The sequence below is a fragment of the Schistocerca gregaria genome, chromosome X (assembly GCF_023897955.1).
Source record: "Schistocerca gregaria isolate iqSchGreg1 chromosome X, iqSchGreg1.2, whole genome shotgun sequence".
NCBI lineage: Eukaryota > Metazoa > Arthropoda > Insecta > Orthoptera > Acrididae > Schistocerca > Schistocerca gregaria.
Window position 1 is genome coordinate 465,041,478 of NC_064931.1, and position 21,204 is coordinate 465,062,681.

Consider the following 21,204-nt stretch of genomic DNA (forward strand, 5'->3'; position numbering starts at 1 on the left):
GAAGACTATTACCACCACTCGGCCACGAGGCACACTGGTTGTGGGCCCCAAGGTCGCCCACTCTCTTTCGGTTCCCCAACTTGCAGATGCCTGTACTCCTCCTGTGTCCTGTCCTCCTCCATCTCAGAAAGAGAAGAAGAAGAAACATAAATACGAAGGGAAGGTGTCTCCTGTGCCCCTCTCGCAACCTCAGTCTAACTTATTATTTATGGATGTCACCCCATCCTTGTTGGTGACAACTACTGGCCAAGTGACCTGACCTCCTCCTTGGCTCCATCTTACCTACCTTGGAATCACGCCACACGTTTATCCAGTGGTACTGCGTGGCTGCTGTCGTGACCTACTGGGAATGTAACGTCTTGTCTCCTCTTATTCTGCATTCTGTCATGTTCTCCAATAAACGCATTTCAGTGACGACCACTCTCCCACTTTACATTGTTATTGGGCATTCTGTTGGAACTGTGCTGGCGCTGGGATAGCATCTGGTGGGGTCTGCACTTCCCTTGGCTCCACTGTCCTTAGTGACTGGATTCCCCTACATACGACCTTGGGAGTGATAGCAGTTAAAGTGCTAACGACCCTGACAATCACCATTTGCAATGTCTACCTCCCCTGAGGTAAGTCACTAGCTTATGTTGCGCTATCTACCTTACTTCAGCAACTCCCGCCCCCATTTCGCCTCCATGGGGATTTCAATGCCCACCATCCACTATGGGGAAGTGTTACACAAGCGGCTTTGGGTATCCTAATCGACCAATTTATCATGGACTTCCATTTGTGTCTCCTCAACGATGGTTCCCCTACCCACTTCAGTGCCACACATGGCATCTTCCCTGCTATCGATCTTGTGATCTCCTCCCCTGCCCTCATGGCTTCCCTACATTGGTCATCCCATTATGACCTTTGTGACAGTGACCACTTCCCAGTGAAACTATCGCTCCCCTGCTACCACCAGGCAGAGAGGCCCCCAAGTTGCGCATTCTGCAGTGCCAGTTGGTCTTTATACGGGTCTACTGTCAGCTTTGATGCCCCCCTCTCTAATTCCATTGATGTAGTCGTGCAATACATCTCTGCCACTCTTCTTCATGCTGCGGGCACTGCTTTCCCCCTGTCCACAGGACCCCCTCTTCAGTGGCTGGTACTGTGCTAAACCAAGGACGTCGCAGTCACTGGCCAGGTCTGCTGACAGGCACTGCAGTGATTCAAGCGACGCCCCTCTTAGTCCAACCTCCTCATTTTTAAGTGTCTTCCTGCTAAGTCTCGATACATTATTAAATCGAATAAAAAGGATTGCTGGGAGTGGTATGTTTTTCCCTGGGGACATATGCTTCTTTATCACAGGTTTGGTCGAAGGTCTGTAGCGTTCTGGGCCGCCAACAACTGTCAACTGTCCAGGGGGTGAACATCCAAGGAGCTCTGTACACTGATCCATTGTTCCTCGCAGAAGACTTTGCGACACACTTTGTGATGACATCTTCGTCCGCTTCCTATCCTGCTACCTTTCTCTAGCAGAAACGCGGATTTGAACAGATCCCCTCTATTTTGTCGCACATCATGCTGAGCCATACAGGGCTCCTTTCACTGAATGGAAATTGGTGTTGGCTCGTAGCTCTTCACGAGACACAACCACAGGACTCGACTCGTTTCACAATCAACTGATTCAACACTTGGACGTTTCCCAGAGGCAACAGCTCATCAGGGCCTTCAGTCACATGTGGCTCATATGTACATTTCCGTCACAATGGCGAGACAGTCCTTAAGCCTGGGAAAATCACAATGTCTCTCCACAGTTACCGCCCATTAGCCGTACAAATGTGCTTTGTAAATTGCTTGAAAGGATGGTCAACTCCAGAGTATGTTGGGTACTCGAATCTCTGGACCTTTTGTCACTCTATCAGCGTGGCTTCAGGGGCAGGGCGCTCTCCTGCTGACCATTTACTGTGATTGGAATCAGACATCCGAGAGCGTTTCACTCACCAACAGCACCTTGTCACAATGTTCCTTGACCTATATAAGGTTTATGCCATGGCTTGGTGCCATCACATTTTAGTTACCCTCCATGACTGTGGCTTCCATGGTATACTTCTGATCTTTATCCGCGGGTTTTTGTCATACCAGATCTTCTGGTTTCGAGTTGTCACTTCACTCAGCACCTCTCAGATTAAGGAGAATGGTATCCCACAGGGTTTTGTGCTACGTGTTGCGGTCATCCTTATTGCCATCAATAGGCTTACGATGTCTGTTGGGCCTCTGGTTGCCCTGGCGTTGAATGTTGACAATTTTTTATTCTAGTGCAGCTCCCCCTCGATGGCATCTGGTGAGCGCCAGCTCCAAGGCACCATCTGACTGGGCTCTACGTGGGTCACCGCCCATGGCTTCCAGTTTTCGTCCTCCAAAACGTGGGCTATGCATTTTTGTCGTTGACTTAAAGTACACCCTGATCCAGAAATTTATTTAGGCAACCAGCTCCTTGATGTTGTAACACATTCCCGTTTATTGGGCCTTATTTTTGATAATGGCTGCCCCACATTCGTCACCTAAATACTAAATGCATGTGGAAGCTTAACGCTCTCCACCTCCTGGCCCACACATCTTAGAGTGCAGACGGTTCTACTCCCCTCCATCTTCACTGTGCTCTGCTTTTATTCAGACTCGATTATGGTAGTCAGGCTTAGCAGCTCCTTCCACTATGGAACTCATTGATCCTGTCCATCATTGTGGGGTGCGTCTGGCTATTGGTGCCTTTCGCACTAGTCCTGTTGAGAGTCTACTCACAGAAGCAGGGATTCTCCCTCTACACATACGACAGAGCCGACTCCTTGTTTCTTATGCAGTCGCCATTCGCCAATTTCCTGTCCATCCTGTATACCCTATGCTCTTCGCCATTGAGGGACGTTTCCCTCCTAACACCCGATCATGGGTGGGATTGTTGGTTAGCATGACTCTCACTGCCCTCTGCTGGGATCTCCATCTGCACTCACTGGACTGCGCCCTGTGTTTTTCCTCCCATACACCCCTCCCCTCTGGATGTTGCTAAGACCACTGATTAGGACTGCTCTCTTCCAGGGTCCTAGGGTTGTTGGTCCTATGGTTTACTGGCGTCTTGTATTTGTCATCCTTGCAGAGTTCCAGGGTGCCATCATCCTTTATACTGATGGTTCGAAGACTACTGATAATGTGGGATATGCTTTCACATCTCCTACCAGCTTAGAGCACCATTTGTTGCCAGGATCATGTAGTGATGTAGTGTATTTACATCAGAGCTTCTAGCCATTTACAGGGCCCCCCTTTTTGTTTCTCAGGCCTCTATCCAAAGTTTTGTGAGCAGCCTTCAGGCTATCGCTAGATGCCACTCTCCCCACCCCTTGGTCTCTGCCATCCATGACCATCTCTCTGTTCTTGAGCATGCTGCCTATTCAGTCGTCTTTCTCTGGGTCCCGAGTCATGTGGGTATCCCAGGGAATGGGCTGGCAGACCGTTTGGCTAGAGAAGCGGATACTTACCCCCATTTTCCTTTCACGATTCCAGCGGCAGATTTGCGGATCTACGTGGAATCTCTCTTTGCCCAACTGTGGAATGTCATTTGGAGCTCTACTGCTCATAGTAATAAACTTCGCACTGTCAAGGAGTCTAGTGCAGTTAGGAGCACTTTTTTCTGCCCCTCTCGGAAGGAGTCCACTGCTTTATGTCGTTTACGCATGGGCCATACCCGTCTCACCCATTGTTTCCTCGTACGTAATGACCCACCCCCACAATATGGTTGTGGCGCCAGACTCACGATGTCTCACATATTGGTGGCATGTCTCCTTCTTTCGACCCTTCGTGTAAGTATAGTCTTCTACCTCCTTAAATTTAATATTAGCAGATGATCCAAGGATGGTAGACCTGGTCCTCGGTTTCCTTCATGAAAGAGGTTTTTACTTTCAGATATAAGGTTCTCCTTTCGTCTTGGAGCAGGTGCAGGTTGTTGGTTGTGACTCGGACTCCTTTTGCAGTCTTCATAGTCTGTGACCCAAAGACCAACCCCCCCCCCCTTTTCCAGTTTTTGTGCTTGGTCTCATCTTTTATGCTCACACTGTGTGTATTTAATGTTCATTCTTTTATAATTTAACTCCTCTGAATGAATCCGTTCACTTTTAGCAGACCCTCTTTCTTATGTAAGCCACTTTGGAATCGCGCGACTGATGACCTCACAGTTGGGTCCCATACTCTCTCACTTAATCAATCAATCAATTAATCGGATTCCAGATTAATATGAGGCACTACCACTTTCTTTGTGGTACTACTATGGATTCTCTGTCTGTCTCTATGAACACTTTGGTTCCAAATCCCTTACATTTACTATAGAATCTTACTTTACCCACCCGTTTCATTATTAGGTCCCGTGGTGGTTCCTTTCCACGTGGTACAGTTAGGCCTTCCTCTTTTGGCGCTTCGTACAACCATTCATTACTGTTTAGATGTGTACAAACGCTTTGATTCAGTGGGACCACTTTTTACACAAAATTTTCCCGAATTTTTCTCACCGGTTGCAACAGCTTGGCTTAACACTCTTTGTCATCGAATGTTGACAACAAGGCAAATGAGTGCCAGCACAGTCGCCTATTCTTACTTCGTTCCTTGCATTTCAGCTGCTCCGCACAAAGTGTCTCGTATTGACTTTTGGACGCATCTACTAGTAAGAATTCCTTTTCTGGCTCCATGTATACGTTCCTCCCATTCATTTCCGTGATCTCTTTAGATAGTGGATGTACTCCATACAACCTGAAAATATTATGATCTGTCAAGGTGATTTGGATTACATAGCCTAATATACTACTCGCGCTGAAAACATCTAAATCAGTTATTCTGAGTAGTTGGTAACCTCAGGATTCGGCTAGAGGAACAGGAAACTTAACAACTTTTAGCTCTTCATGTATTAAAGTGGAAATATTTCACAATTTTAACTAGGTTTATGATGTGAGGCTGCAGTATTCCCTTTTGTACATTTACAATACCGTGTATCATTTGTTCATATTCTTCCTCAATGTGGCCAAACACTGCCACTAATTGTAATACTTGTTCTGTTATTGTGGCAAAGGACGCTACACGTTTGAAATCCGTGTCTGTTTCTTTCACATAGTCTTTCATGAACCTCTCTAATCTTGGCATTCCCGACTTTAGAACATGTTCGTTTGATTTTAACGTATACACTGTCTTGTTCACTCCTGCTAACGTGGCCCTTACTACTGTCAGTTGTTCCTATATTAACCTTAGCAATCCTTCTGAATTTCTTTCCATCCAACCGCTGTTTTGCCGTACCTTCCCGCCTTCTGAAACCTCTCTGTTATAGCATCTAGATTCACGTAAATAACAATTCTCCATGTGGTGCCGTATATTTCTACTTGTCCTCCGCTATCATAACATAAACCTGAAGAACTAGAAAACTGTGTCACCTGAAAATTGTTCATTGCAAACTCTGATGCAGTAATGTGGTATGTGGCTACCACTATGAGGAGTAGGACAATTTTCCACTTGAGTGCCATACCTGAAATTTAGAAGAACTGTTACAACCTATTTGCATGTACATTAGTTTCCCTATTTCTCTAAATTTTCATTACTACAATTTTTATTACTACATTAGGACCTCCCCCCCCCCCCCCCCCCCCCGAAGCGTATTGCTGCCGATTTTCCCTTTCACCCCGCCGGCTGATGCCGTGACGTAATGTCGAGAGCTACTTGCCTCCTTCTGGCTGCACTATTCTTCAGATGTTTCTCTTAATATGGTCATACACTGTGTCCGAAGCTCCGTATTGTCTTCTCATGATGTAGAGCTGTCGCCACCATAATGCCATCTCTCTTTCTCCCTCTCAAGGTCCCGTTACCAGAAGTGTACACAGAGCTCTCCTTGTGCCAATATGGCTTATAGCTTTTAGCATGCTGTCAGGACGGCTGCCCGTCAGCCTGGCGCTGACTAGCCATCACCCTTCTGGGTCTGCGGCTTCTCTCGCGCTGCCAAATTAAATTACTGTTGCTAGATTGCTGTTAATACGGCTCCCCAGCAACCTGGCCCCGGCTAGCCAGCCCACTTCTGGGTCTGTGGCTTCTCTAGCCACGACTACATACATCACTGTTGCTTCTTTATAGTTTATCAATTCAGTTGTTAACAACGCCTTAACACTTCCCCGTTTTGTTGCATACTTCGTTTTACTCATGGATATAACACCTCCCCCGCCAGCAGAAGCGGCGTTACTCTTCAGAGTAGCTTCAATTGTGAATCCTTTTTATTTCCTTTTTATTACATACATCACAGGTTATATTTTGGTTTGTTACATTAACACTTTGTCATATTATGTTTTCCTTAGCACTTGATAGAACATAATTTACTTAACCCATTACATATTCACAACACAGTTCAATTAAACATTGGTAAATATAATCGTATTAACACACTGATAAAGTTACATTAACTTTTCATCTCTTTAGTTAAACTTTGGTATACATATTTTTAGAATTTGCTTTTTCTTAACGCCGGTTTCTGAAGAAGACAGCCTTATCTTCACCGTTTCCCCACCTTTTTTAAATCACCACATCTTGAGTCACTTTATTGCTTTTTCTTTTAGTTAAACTCGCTTCCGAATACTGGTTCACAATTATATTCCTTACACACATTTTACCGCAACAATCATTATTGCCAAAGTATTTCCATATGCTTTTAAATCATTCCTGACACCATTTCCGGTGTTTATAACCACATGTTATTGTAATTAGGATAATTGTTGTTATAGTTATATATGTCAGTACTGAATAGTGTGTGAAGTATTGAGAATATTTCAATTCCTCCTCCTGTCTTTCTGCCATTCTCTGGACATCGACCAGTCTTTTTTCTGTGGAGTTTAAATCGGCCATCTGTGTTACTACCTGCTCTAATTGTAAATCTAACAATAACACTAAGACATTGCTCTTCTCTTCATTCACAATACAACAATCGAATTCTACCCTCCACGGGCTCACAGTTCTTTTATGAGTTCATGCATGGCTCACATGGGGCTCCGAGATATTGCAGCTCATTCTTCATTCCCTAACAGTTTTTCCTTCGCCCTACCCCCTAACCCTGCTCCTTCCCTGTGGCCAACTCCTTCAACTCTCTCGGTGTTCTGCTTTATGTCGACCTGGCTATGCCCTTGGTTTCCTTTATTGGATGCAATTTTGTTGCCAGTCCTTTCACCCTTTTGGCTTTTCGGTCCCCACTTAAGGTTTGACTTCCTCTTCAAAACTTCCTGTTTTTGGTGTGAGCCATATATCAAAGAACTCCCTCCCAAACATCTGCAGTGTGGCTTCCTCGCCGCTCTCCCTTGCCCTCACCCTTCCCCACTGTTGCCCCCTTTCACACTGCTATATCACCAGCATGTCGAACCAGTCCATGTAGTGGGGCTGTTATGTACTCATATGGCTGAGCCCCCTGGCAACACAGGGATCACACTACTGATACCTGAGCTGTTTCCTCCCTGTGCATGCCAAGGAGTGGTTGCCTGTCTTCTTGGAACATTAGAACTCCCAGCAATGGCGGCCGTGCCAGATTACCTTTGCTGTGGCTCGGTGGCGCCCATTGGAATAGCCCCTCGTCTGCGTGGTTGGTATCAGGGCGGATGCTTGGCGTATGAAGCGTATCAAGCTGCAAAAATCTCGCCGTTCTCACACTGCCATCTCTTCGAATTATGAAGGATCCTTAAATGCAGTCTCATATGACAAGGCACTCTTGGGCTGAAACCTTTCCCTACTACCTCACCTGTACTAGGACAGATGGAGACATATTCACCGCCACAAAGCCATTGTTTTTCTCAGAACATATTTAGAACAGGTTTGGTGAAGTGAAGTCTATTAGTAAGATGCAGTCGGGCTCCCTGCCACCAAATCCGCAGCTGTCCATGTCTGTGATCGTCTTGGCGATGTCCCACTGTCTATCACTCCTCACCAATCTCTGAACACGGTCTAGACGCCGTTTTGATGAGGACAGCACCCTGCAAACTGATGTGGAGCGACGTGGCGTTTATTTCGTTCGACATGTGCAGAAGGGTCGCAAAGACAACCGCACCAATACTTCCGCCTTCATCCAGGCTTTCGAGGGGTATACCCGCCCAGAGAAAATCAAGATTATGTGTTACAGATGTGACGTGAAGGCATACATCCCTCCACCTATTTGGTGCTTTAGATGCTTGCGTTTTGGGGATTTGTCTTCCCATTGTACAGCGGACCCTTTGTGTGGTGACTGAGCCTACCCCGTTCATGAGGGAACCCCTTATCTTCCGCCACCTCAGTGTACTAATTGTGATGGCTTCCACTCCCCTCACTTATCAGATTTCCTGGGTTTCAAGAGAGAAAGAAGATACAAGAACTTACGTCCCTCGATGGCCTGTCTTACACTCGGGCTCACCAAAAGACTGAGAGACTATATCCAGTCACACTATCTTCAATTTTTGCCTCTGTTACTTCTTTCCTCCACCCCATCCTCCCCTCCTCCTCCCACTCAGTCAACCTTACCCCAGCCCTGCCCCACTCTCCCCTCCACCTCCCCTGCTGTTCCCATGCCTTCCCATCAGGGAGTCACACCCCCACCCAACACCCCATCTTAGCCCCTTCTTCGGCATCAGCCAGTGATTGGGCTCCCTCCTGGGAACCCTCTCCCCAGCCTCTCTCACCTCAGAAGACTATTACCACCACTCGGCCACGAGGCACACTGGTTGTGGGCCCCAAGGTCGCCCACTCTCTTTCGGTTCCCCAACTTGCAGATGCCTGTACTCCTCCTGTGTCCTGTCCTCCTCCATCTCAGAAAGAGAAGAAGAAGAAACATAAATACGAAGGGAAGGTGTCTCCTGTGCCCCTCTCGCAACCTCAGTCTAACTTATTATTTATGGATGTCACCCCATCCTTGTTGGTGACAACTACTGGCCAAGTGACCTGACCTCCTCCTTGGCTCCATCTTACCTACCTTGGAATCACGCCACACGTTTATCCAGTGGTACTGCGTGGCTGCTGTCGTGACCTACTGGGAATGTAACGTCTTGTCTCCTCTTATTCTGCATTCTGTCATGTTCTCCAATAAACGCATTTCAGTGACGACCACTCTCCCACTTTACATTGTTATTGGGCATTCTGTTGGAACTGTGCTGGCGCTGGGATAGCATCTGGTGGGGTCTGCACTTCCCTTGGCTCCACTGTCCTTAGTGACTGGATTCCCCTACATACGACCTTGGGAGTGATAGCAGTTAAAGTGCTAACGACCCTGACAATCACCATTTGCAATGTCTACCTCCCCTGAGGTGAGTCACTAGCTTATGTTGCGCTATCTACCTTCCTTCAGCAACTCCCGCCCCCATTTCGCCTCCATGGGGATTTCAATGCCCACCATCCACTATGGGGAAGTGTTACACAAGCGGCTTTGGGTATCCTAATCGACCAATTTATCATGGACTTCCATTTGTGTCTCCTCAACGATGGTTCCCCTACCCACTTCAGTGCCACACATGGCATCTTCCCTGCTATCGATCTTGTGATCTCCTCCCCTGCCCTCATGGCTTCCCTACATTGGTCATCCCATTATGACCTTTGTGACAGTGACCACTTCCCAGTGAAACTATCGCTCCCCTGCTACCACCAGGCAGAGAGGCCCCCAAGTTGCGCATTCTGCAGTGCCAGTTGGTCTTTATACGGGTCTACTGTCAGCTTTGATGCCCCCTCTCTAATTCCATTGATGTAGTCGTGCAATACATCTCTGCCACTCTTCTTCATGCTGCGGGCACTGCTTTCCCCCTGTCCACAGGACCACCTCTTCAGTGGCTGGTACTGCGCTAAACCAAGGACGTCGCAGTCACTGGCCAGGTCTGCTGACAGGCACTGCAGTGATTCAAGCGACGCCCCTCTTAGTCCAACCTCCTCATTTTTAAGTGTCTTCCTGCTAAGTCTCGATACATTATTAAATCGAATAAAAAGGATTGCTGGGAGTGGTATGTTTTTCCCTGGGGACATATGCTTCTTTATCACAGGTTTGGTCGAAGGTCTGTAGCGTTCTGGGCCGCCAACAACTGTCAACTGTCCAGGGGGTGAACATCCAAGGAGCTCTGTACACTGATCCATTGTTCCTCGCAGAAGACTTTGCGACACACTTTGTGATGACATCTTCGTCCGCTTCCTATCCTGCTACCTTTCTCTAGCAGAAACGCGGATTTGAACAGATCCCCTCTATTTTGTCGCACATCATGCTGAGCCATACAGGGCTCCTTTCACTGAATGGAAATTGGTGTTGGCTCGTAGCTCTTCACGAGACACAACCACAGGACTCGACTCGTTTCACAATCAACTGATTCAACACTTGGACGTTTCCCAGAGGCAACAGCTCATCAGGGCCTTCAGTCACATGTGGCTCATATGTACATTTCCGTCACAATGGCGAGACAGTCCTTAAGCCTGGGAAAATCACAATGTCTCTCCACAGTTACCGCCCATTAGCCGTACAAATGTGCTTTGTAAATTGCTTGAAAGGATGGTCAACTCCAGAGTATGTTGGGTACTCGAATCTCTGGACCTTTTGTCACTCTATCAGCGTGGCTTCAGGGGCAGGGCGCTCTCCTGCTGACCATTTACTGTGATTGGAATCAGACATCCGAGAGCGTTTCACTCACCAACAGCACCTTGTCACAATGTTCCTTGACCTATATAAGGTTTATGCCATGGCTTGGTGCCATCACATTTTAGTTACCCTCCATGACTGTGGCTTCCATGGTATACTTCTGATCTTTATCCGCGGGTTTTTGTCATACCAGATCTTCTGGTTTCGAGTTGTCACTTCACTCAGCACCTCTCAGATTAAGGAGAATGGTATCCCACAGGGTTTTGTGCTACGTGTTGCGGTCATCCTTATTGCCATCAATAGGCTTACGATGTCTGTTGGGCCTCTGGTTGCCCTGGCGTTGAATGTTGACAATTTTTTATTCTAGTGCAGCTCCCCCTCGATGGCATCTGGTGAGCGCCAGCTCCAAGGCACCATCTGACTGGGCTCTACGTGGGTCACCGCCCATGGCTTCCAGTTTTCGTCCTCCAAAACGTGGGCTATGCATTTTTGTCGTTGACTTAAAGTACACCCTGATCCAGAAATTTATTTAGGCAACCAGCTCCTTGATGTTGTAACACATTCCCGTTTATTGGGCCTTATTTTTGATAATGGCTGCCCCACATTCGTCACCTAAATACTAAATGCATGTGGAAGCTTAACGCTCTCCACCTCCTGGCCCACACATCTTAGAGTGCAGACGGTTCTACTCCCCTCCATCTTCACTGTGCTCTGCTTTTATTCAGACTCGATTATGGTAGTCAGGCTTAGCAGCTCCTTCCACTATGGAACTCATTGATCCTGTCCATCATTGTGGGGTGCGTCTGGCTATTGGTGCCTTTCGCACTAGTCCTGTTGAGAGTCTACTCACAGAAGCAGGGATTCTCCCTCTACACATACGACAGAGCCGACTCCTTGTTTCTTATGCAGTCGCCATTCGCCAATTTCCTGTCCATCCTGTATACCCTATGCTCTTCGCCATTGAGGGACGTTTCCCTCCTAACACCCGATCATGGGTGGGATTGTTGGTTAGCATGACTCTCACTGCCCTCTGCTGGGATCTCCATCTGCACTCACTGGACTGCGCCCTGTGTTTTTCCTCCCATACACCCCTCCCCTCTGGATGTTGCTAAGACCACTGATTAGGACTGCTCTCTTCCAGGGTCCTAGGGTTGTTGGTCCTATGGTTTACTGGCGTCTTGTATTTGTCATCCTTGCAGAGTTCCAGGGTGCCATCATCCTTTATACTGATGGTTCGAAGACTACTGATAATGTGGGATATGCTTTCACATCTCCTACCAGCTTAGAGCACCATTTGTTGCCAGGATCATGTAGTGATGTAGTGTATTTACATCAGAGCTTCTAGCCATTTACAGGGCCCCCCTTTTTGTTTCTCAGGCCTCTATCCAAAGTTTTGTGAGCAGCCTTCAGGCTATCGCTAGATGCCACTCTCCCCACCCCTTGGTCTCTGCCATCCATGACCATCTCTCTGTTCTTGAGCATGCTGCCTATTCAGTCGTCTTTCTCTGGGTCCCGAGTCATGTGGGTATCCCAGGGAATGGGCTGGCAGACCGTTTGGCTAGAGAAGCGGATACTTACCCCCATTTTCCTTTCACGATTCCAGCGGCAGATTTGCGGATCTACGTGGAATCTCTCTTTGCCCAACTGTGGAATGTCATTTGGAGCTCTACTGCTCATAGTAATAAACTTCGCACTGTCAAGGAGTCTAGTGCAGTTAGGAGCACTTTTTTCTGCCCCTCTCGGAAGGAGTCCACTGCTTTATGTCGTTTACGCATGGGCCATACCCGTCTCACCCATTGTTTCCTCGTACGTAATGACCCACCCCCACAATATGTGGCGCCAGACTCACAATGTCTCACATATTGGTGGCATGTCTCCTTCTTTCGACCCTTCGTGTAAGTATAGTCTTCTACCTCCTTAAATTTAATATTAGCAGATGATCCAAGGATGGTAGACCTGGTCCTCGGTTTCCTTCATGAAAGAGGTTTTTACTTTCAGATATAAGGTTCTCCTTTCGTCTTGGAGCAGGTGCAGGTTGTTGGTTGTGACTCGGACTCCTTTTGCAGTCTTCATAGTCTGTGACCCAAAGACCAACCCCCCCCCCCTTTTCCAGTTTTTGTGCTTGGTCTCATCTTTTATGCTCACACTGTGTGTATTTAATGTTCATTCTTTTATAATTTAACTCCTCTGAATGAATCCGTTCACTTTTAGCAGACCCTCTTTCTTATGTAAGCCACTTTGGAATCGCGCGACTGATGACCTCACAGTTGGGTCCCATACTCTCTCACTTAATCAATCAATCAATTAATCGGATTCCAGATTAATATGAGGCACTACCACTTTCTTTGTGGTACTGCTATGGATTCTCTGTCTGTCTCTATGAACACTTTGGTTCCAAATCCCTTACATTTACTATAGAATCTTACTTTACCCACCCGTTTCATTATTAGGTCCCGTGGTGGTTCCTTTCCACGTGGTACAGTTAGGCCTTCCTCTTTTGGCGCTTCGTACAACCATTCATTACTGTTTAGATGTGTACAAACGCTTTGATTCAGTGGGACCACTTTTTACACAAAATTTTCCCGAATTTTTCTCACCGGTTGCAACAGCTTGGCTTAACACTCTTTGTCATCGAATGTTGACAACAAGGCAAATGAGTGCCAGCACAGTCGCCTATTCTTACTTCGTTCCTTGCATTTCAGCTGCTCCGCACAAAGTGTCTCGTATTGACTTTTGGACGCATCTACTAGTAAGAATTCCTTTTCTGGCTCCATGTATACGTTCCTCCCATTCATTTCCGTGATCTCTTTAGATAGTGGATGTACTCCATACAACCTGAAAATATTATGATCTGTCAAGGTGATTTGGATTACATAGCCTAATATACTACTCGCGCTGAAAACATCTAAATCAGTTATTCTGAGTAGTTGGTAACCTCAGGATTCGGCTAGAGGAACAGGAAACTTAACAACTTTTAGCTCTTCATGTATTAAAGTGGAAATATTTCACAATTTTAACTAGGTTTATGATGTGAGGCTGCAGTATTCCCTTTTGTACATTTACAATACCGTGTATCATTTGTTCATATTCTTCCTCAATGTGGCCAAACACTGCCACTAATTGTAATACTTGTTCTGTTATTGTGGCAAAGGACGCTACACGTTTGAAATTCGTGTCTGTTTCTTTCACATAGTCTTTCATGAACCTCTCTAATCTTGGCATTCCCGACTTTAGAACATGTTCGTTTGATTTTAACGTATACACTGTCTTGTTCACTCCTTCTAACGTGGCCCTTACTACTGTCAGTTGTTCCTATATTAACCTTAGCAATCCTTCTGAATTTCTTTCCATCCAACCGCTGTTTTGCCGTACCTTCCCGCCTTCTGAAACCTCTCTGTTATAGCATCTAGATTCACGTAAATAACAATTCTCCATGTGGTGCCGTATATTTCTACTTGTCCTCCGCTATCATAACATAAACCTGAAGAACTAGAAAACTGTGTCACCTGAAAATTGTTCATTGCAAACTCTGATGCAGTAATGTGGTATGTGGCTACCACTATGAGGAGTAGGACAATTTTCCACTTGAGTGCCATACCTGAAATTTAGAAGAACTGTTACAACCTATTTGCATGTACATTAGTTTCCCTATTTCTCTAAATTTTCATTACTACAATTTTTATTACTACATTAGGACCTTCAACTTTTAATACTTCAAATGGACCTTTCCACTGCGAGTCTAATTTATGAGATCTATCACGTCTCATTGACTCATCGTGCAGTAACACTTTACCTCCTACTTTGGATTCGGTTTCATGTCATATTGCCTCTTATTGGTTTTCTTACTCTTTATAATCGAGACTTTAGCCACTCTGTGGGCTTCCTGCATTCTCGCTCTTAGCCTATTTACACGTGATTCATAATCATAGGTTACCTGTTGTGATTCCTGCTGCAGTGCTTCTGGTATGTTGACCTTTTTCCCATACAGTAGTTCGAATGGTGTGTAACCTGAGCTGCTGTGTGGTGTAGCGTGGAACATAAAAATTGCATACGGAAACTGTTTGTCCCAAGAATTTTGATCACGTGTTAAATAGTGCCTGAGGTACTCTACAAGTGTCCTATGACTCCTTTCTAGCTCACCATTTGATTCTGGGTGATAAGCTGTAATATGTATACGATTAACTCTTTTAAAAACGTCATTCACAAAATTTGAACCATGATCCGTTAATAATACTGATGGAATTCCATACCTTAATAGAATGTAGTCCACGAGTGCTTCAGCTACAGTCTCGGCATCTTCACTTTAAACTAGAACTGCTGTATAAACATACTTCACTCGTCCTGAAATGTTAACACGTACCTTTTGCCTGTGCTAAATTCATATAGAGGACCTACTATATCCATTGAACATTTCTCAAATACTGTCTCTGCAGTGTCTGTAATCTGTAAAGGCATCCTTGTCTTCATCTGCGTGTTTTTATTTTTCTGACTTGACGAAAATTTTCCGTATGTACTTTTAAATATCGCGCTTCATTGCGCGCCACCACTTGTACGCCTTGTTTCTTTCTAATGTCCTGATCATTCTCTGGTGCCCACCCAAAGGATTAACATGCACCTCCTTTTCCTCCGGACTAACTTCCTCTTCGCTATCTACTTCCTGTTCTATTTATTCCGACACTTGTGCTTGCCGCACGCTTACGTAATTTTCTTCCCCACTTGCTTGTGCTACAGAGATATTCTGTGTCTCCATATTCCGTTTCGCATCTATCTCTTCCTTCCCTTAGTGCCTTATTCATCTTATCGCATCCGCATTACTGCTTAGCTTTCCTAGTTAGTATATTACCTCATAGGCATACTCTTCAGGCTTTAGTCTCCACTTCAGGAGTCTCGAACTCGGATCTTTTACACTGAATATCCATGTCAGTGGTTTGTTGTTTGTTACCACTGTAAACCTTCGTCCATATATAAGTGGTCAAAACTCTTTTCTGCATGCAGTATGAGCAAAAGTTTCTTTTCTGTTGTGCTATAATTTAGTTATGCCTTGTTCAATGCTCTAGACGCATATGCAATGGCCAAGTTTTCGCCAACCTTCTTGCCTTGCGATAACATGGCTCCCAGGACAGCATTACTCGCATCCGTTGTAACAATAAACGGTTTCATGAACTCTGGGTACTGTAGTAGCAGAAGATTTATCAGCTTCACCTTCAGCTCTTCGAACGCATTGTTCAGTTTTTCTCCCCAGTTATACCCAACTCCTTTGTTTAAAAGCTCAGGAAGTGCCTCTGCAATTTTGCTAAATTGTGCAATGAAACGGTTGTAATAGCCTATTAATCCGAGAAGGTCTTTTAATTCTTTCGTTGTTCCTGGCTGTGGAATGAAACTTACCTTCTCCTACTTCGCCATATTCGGAGCTATTCCTTTGTCAGTAATACAGTTATCTAGGAAGATTACTTTCTTCCTCATGAATTCATACTTGTCTGATTGCAGCTTCAATTTGTGCTCTCGCATCGTATCAAATATTTCCCGGAGCTTTTCGTTATACTTTTGCAGGTTTTTTCCATACTATGTCATCTAAATAAACAAAACATTTCACACCTTGCAAACCTGCCAAAAGTGTGTTCATTAATCTCTGGAAACATCCTGGGGCTCCCTTCAGTCCCATCAGCATTCGCTTATATTCGTATTGTTGATAGTTCGAACGGAACACACATTTCTCTGTCCTTCTCATCCTTGAGTATCTGATGGTATCCGTTTCCAAGGTCAAGTGTAGAGATGTATTTTGCTTGCCCTAGCCGAACGAAAATATCGGAGATGTTCGGCAGTGGAAATTCATCACCTATAGCGATGTCATTTAGCTGTCTGTAGTCCACTACGATTCTCCATTTCTGTTTGCCACTGGAATCTAACTTCTTAGGAACCATTAGTAACGGTGCGTTCCAGGCGCTCCTACTCTCGACAGTTATGTCATCTCTTAACATGTGCTCTATTTGTTCTTTACCAGTTGTTTCTCCGCTTCTGGGATCCGATAGCGCCTGTAGTTAATTACCTTCCCTTCATGTGCCGACGCAATTGGTATACTGTGCTTTTTATTGCCGAAGTATAGGACAAATGAAATACATCTCCGTACTCCACGCTAACCTCCACTAGAGCCCTTTTCTCTTCAGCAGCCAAGTGATCCAATCTTAATTGCTTTCGCATAACAGTAACACGACTTTCCGTCTTTCCTACAACATCCGTGCTACTTCGCGTACTTCGCGTACTTTTATGAGTCTTTCTAACTCTTCCATCATTAACCTGATGTTTCCTTAATGATCTCTGTCCTCTGACAAGTTCTATGCCCTCACTATGAATTTAACATTTCGCACTTTCACCAAGGGTCAGGTACATGCACCACCTGTGCAAATTCCTGTCTTGGAATAATCATTTCTTTTTCGCTTTCCTGTAGTACGTTTCTGCCCACCCTTAATAACAGTATTCTTTCCTTTCGGGGCCCTATTTCCGCTCCCGCCTAATCCTGAATCCGATTAGATCTCATATCCCTTCGGTTCTTCTTCTACTACAGTCAAGGGTATATCTCACCCCTGCAGCCTTATTACTTTACCTGTATGGTCGAACTTGACCTTATGGTCTGTTAATAAATCTCTACCTATTAAACCGTCGTACGGGATGTCTAATCCTGATCCGTACACATGGAACTTGTGCCCGAGTTTTCCAACTCCTTCCACATGAAGGTGTATCCTTACTGTACCTATCGTACTCACGGCTTCACTTGTTAAACCTTTCAGCCGAAGCCTATCTGCTACATTAATTCTAATTGCACTCTTCACTGAAATACTTGTTCTCCTTAGTAAACCTAACTGTGCTCCTGTGTCCGTCAGTAACTTGAAATATACTTTTAACTATATGCAGTACAATACTAAAACATCGTTCTGTGTTGCACAGTCTATTACCCTAACTGTAGGTTTACCTCTCGCAACAAGTCCCGACTGTGCGACCTTGCCGCCTCTTAGTTTCCCTGCACCACTTTACCGGTTCTACTAGATACTGGCACTCTGTCTTTTCTGCAGGCGTGCCAGGACTCTTCATGACAATCTTCAGCGTAGCGGCCATGCCGCTTAAACTTAAAGCACGCTACGTCTATTACTCTTGTACGCGGAACAGCACAGTCACATTGTAATTTGCAATGTGGACATCTACACTTCCGTAAACCTCCATCGCTTTCTCTGTGGTTGCCTTTGAAATCTCTTACATGTTTCGAATGAATTTTTCTTAGCCTCACCCGACATTCTGCATCGGTGTGCCCAGGCTGGTTGTACCCATAGCAAATGTTGGTGAATTCATTACACGTAGTTGCCCGTACTGTGTCCTCTGGCTTATTCTTCCTGCATTTACTCGCAATATGATCTCTCAAACCGCAGGTGAAACATTTTAATTCCTTAATATCTCTAGAGCTCTCCACCGTTTCCCTTCCATGGTTTCTCTCGGAGCTAGTCCCCTCTCTTTCATGGACAGTACCGCACTCTGCTCTGGCACTACTAACTCCACTGCTGCCGCTAGCGTAATTTCATCGTTTGGATTCTATCGTTGCTTAACCCTTGCATAAAACGGGCTCTTTCTAACGAATCGACTAATTCTATTGCACGCTTTAAGTTATCTCTATCAAGACACTGTTTACGGCCTCCCTGAAATCTCTCTTCATCTCGTCAATTCGACTTCCCCAATGCGCAATTGGCTCTCCCTGTCCCTGTCTGGCTTGAAAAATCTTACACCAGTAGTAGTCTATGGTGCGCTTACTTATCTTTTAAATGTGTTGCTGCATAAGAATGCTGAATGGTACATGAATAGGCTGGGTGCCTACTGAAGAGACATTGAAATCAATCAGGAAGAAAAGAAAATTATGGCACAAGTTGACTAGAAGTAGGGTTAAGCTGATAGGACACATCCTGAAAGATGAAGCACTGGTAACAGTGGCTTTGATGATTGAGGGAAGAGTGGGGGTTACCAATTGTAGAGAAGGCCTGAGGCTCGACTATAATAATCAGGATCAGGTACATGCAGTATGATTTAGTTATGTACAGATGAATATCATGTCTGAGATAGATTCCGAGAGTTGCATCAAGTCAGTCATCAGACTAAAGACCACAACAACAGTGATGAATTTATTTATTATTTATTTTCCATTTTCCTTTAGTCTGTTATCTAGGTGTAAGAACACGCCAAATATTGCACATATAAATTTTTAACATAATTTCAAATGAGTCAGTATAACTGGGCATTATGTTGTTGAAACTAGCTAAATTATCTCCACAATTTAAAAAATATACAGATTACCCCTTTACCATTAAATGCACAGATGCATCAGAAATCTAGATGCCACATGCCACTGGACTCATGTAATATGCTAAAATACTATATTATAATTTTTGAAATTTATCATTCCTCATTACACTATATTATACAACACTACACTATGCTATTCATTACATTCCAATACTTGACATCAGGATGATATTAGATTTCTCAATTTGTTTGGGTGATTAGCCCCTGGCATACATAGACACAACTCAGAATTCACAGTGGCTATACTGAAGTGTTACCCAAGTTTGACGAAATTGGGAGGTAGCTGTCAGTGTCTCAGGAAAGCCTTTCTGGCCATCTCCATCCTCTTGGCTGACTCTGGAAAGTTGTAAATGGATGTTCTCCTGTTGTGTGCTCCCGTTATAATGAGGTATGGGATCTTCTTTATTGTCTCTCTAGGCTATGTAGACATACTGATCGAAAGCTATTTTAGCTGTCAGCAAGTCCAGTTTGTGCCAAAGCTCCACATTCCTTACCATGTTATAAACAAGTGTATTGTTAAATATCTGTGGTACGTTGCCATATTCTTAGTTAGTAACTGGCATAGGGATCATGTCCCGAAAGCTAATATGTATCTTCCTTGGTCAGAAAGAAGTATGACATTCTTGAGCCTTCATTTTATGTTGGGAATGAAGTAGTAGGTTCTCCATCCCGTTTTTAGCTGGTCCCAGGTTTCTTTCACTTCTCTGTCAACGTAAGACAGTATTTCCTAGTGGCTCTTGAGTCCAGATTGTTCTTTGCCATACCATATTCGCCCTTCTTGAACAAAGCTCGTGTATCTCATTTCATCATTGCCAGTTCCAGTTGTAATAACCGTAGCACCACCAGCAGCATCTCAGTCCGTGTGGTGCCTTACACATATCAGTTGTGGGAGTACATTTAATTGTTTTGTGGTACAAGGAGACACTTTAGACGCTTGTATAAAATTATTAACTTATCGTTATGGACATAATCAGAATTTGTTTAGGGAAACAATCGAAGTAATTGGAAGCCTCACTTCCATTATTGTCATTAGAGAGGATTGTCACAAGTTCACAATGAATGAAGTGTGAAACGTCCCCTTGGAACAATTATACATAACTGTGCTTAAACTGACACACAATATTTTTTAGCGCAACGCAATCTGACTTTCAAAAATCCCTACAAAAGAATGCCCCTGACTAACATTAACCTATACGTTTCACAAGTCACTTACCTCACAAAAATCTTGGATACTCGAACTACTGCAATACATCGAGCGCCACTATTGCTAGCTAAATAAAAGATTCAAACTACGGAAGGCACTAACTACTGATTGGGATAGTTAGCAAATGAAAGATTTTAATAGAGAACAAACATGTATTTACCTTAATAGTCATAATATACATAGCAGTTCATGATATCCAGTCTTACAAATTTCAAAACTCCCCCATCTCTCTCCCCACATCCACCACTGCTGGCGGCTCACCTCCGACTGCGCAACGCTACGCGCCGCTAACAGCCAACTGCCCAACGCTACAATGGCCAGTATTAAAACAATGCCAACCAGCCACTGACTGCACACAGCACAGCCAGTGATTTTTCATACAGAGCGCTATGTGGCGTTATCTATAAAAAAAAACCGAAACAGCCTACTTACAAGTAGCACAATGGTTAACTCACTGGACTCACGTACATGACGGTGATGGTTGACATCGTCGTCTGGTCAGTAAGATTTATGTTTTTTCTGAATCACTACAGACAAATGTCGGGATAATTCCTATGAAAGGCCACGACCAGCTTCCTTCCCCAACCTTAACAAATTCCATCGTTCTGCAACTCTCTAATGACCTCACTTTCGATAGAACATTAAACTCTAATCTTTCTTTCTTCTGTTTCATTCATGTGTTCACCTGGAAGCATTCTTATAAACACCTTATCATTGAAAAATTAAGCATGTCAAGGTAGGCAATAAGACAAACAGCTATAGTGTCACTACTGGGAGCACCTGTAAACGCACTCACATTGTAATCATAATGGAAGATTCACGTGGTTCCAACCCTTCCCTTCAGAAGCGTGCTAAATTTTTAGCTACCCTCCTACACAGACCCAGAAAGTGAGAGAGAGTGTATATGTGTTGGTTTTCTGAAGAGAGGAAAGAGATAATAATCAAAACTACTTAGATGATGGGACCCTGAGAGTGCAAAGATGCAGAAGGAAATTGGCCATGTCATTTCCAAAGGATCCAATCTGGCTGATATCTATTTGTCCTAAATAACTTA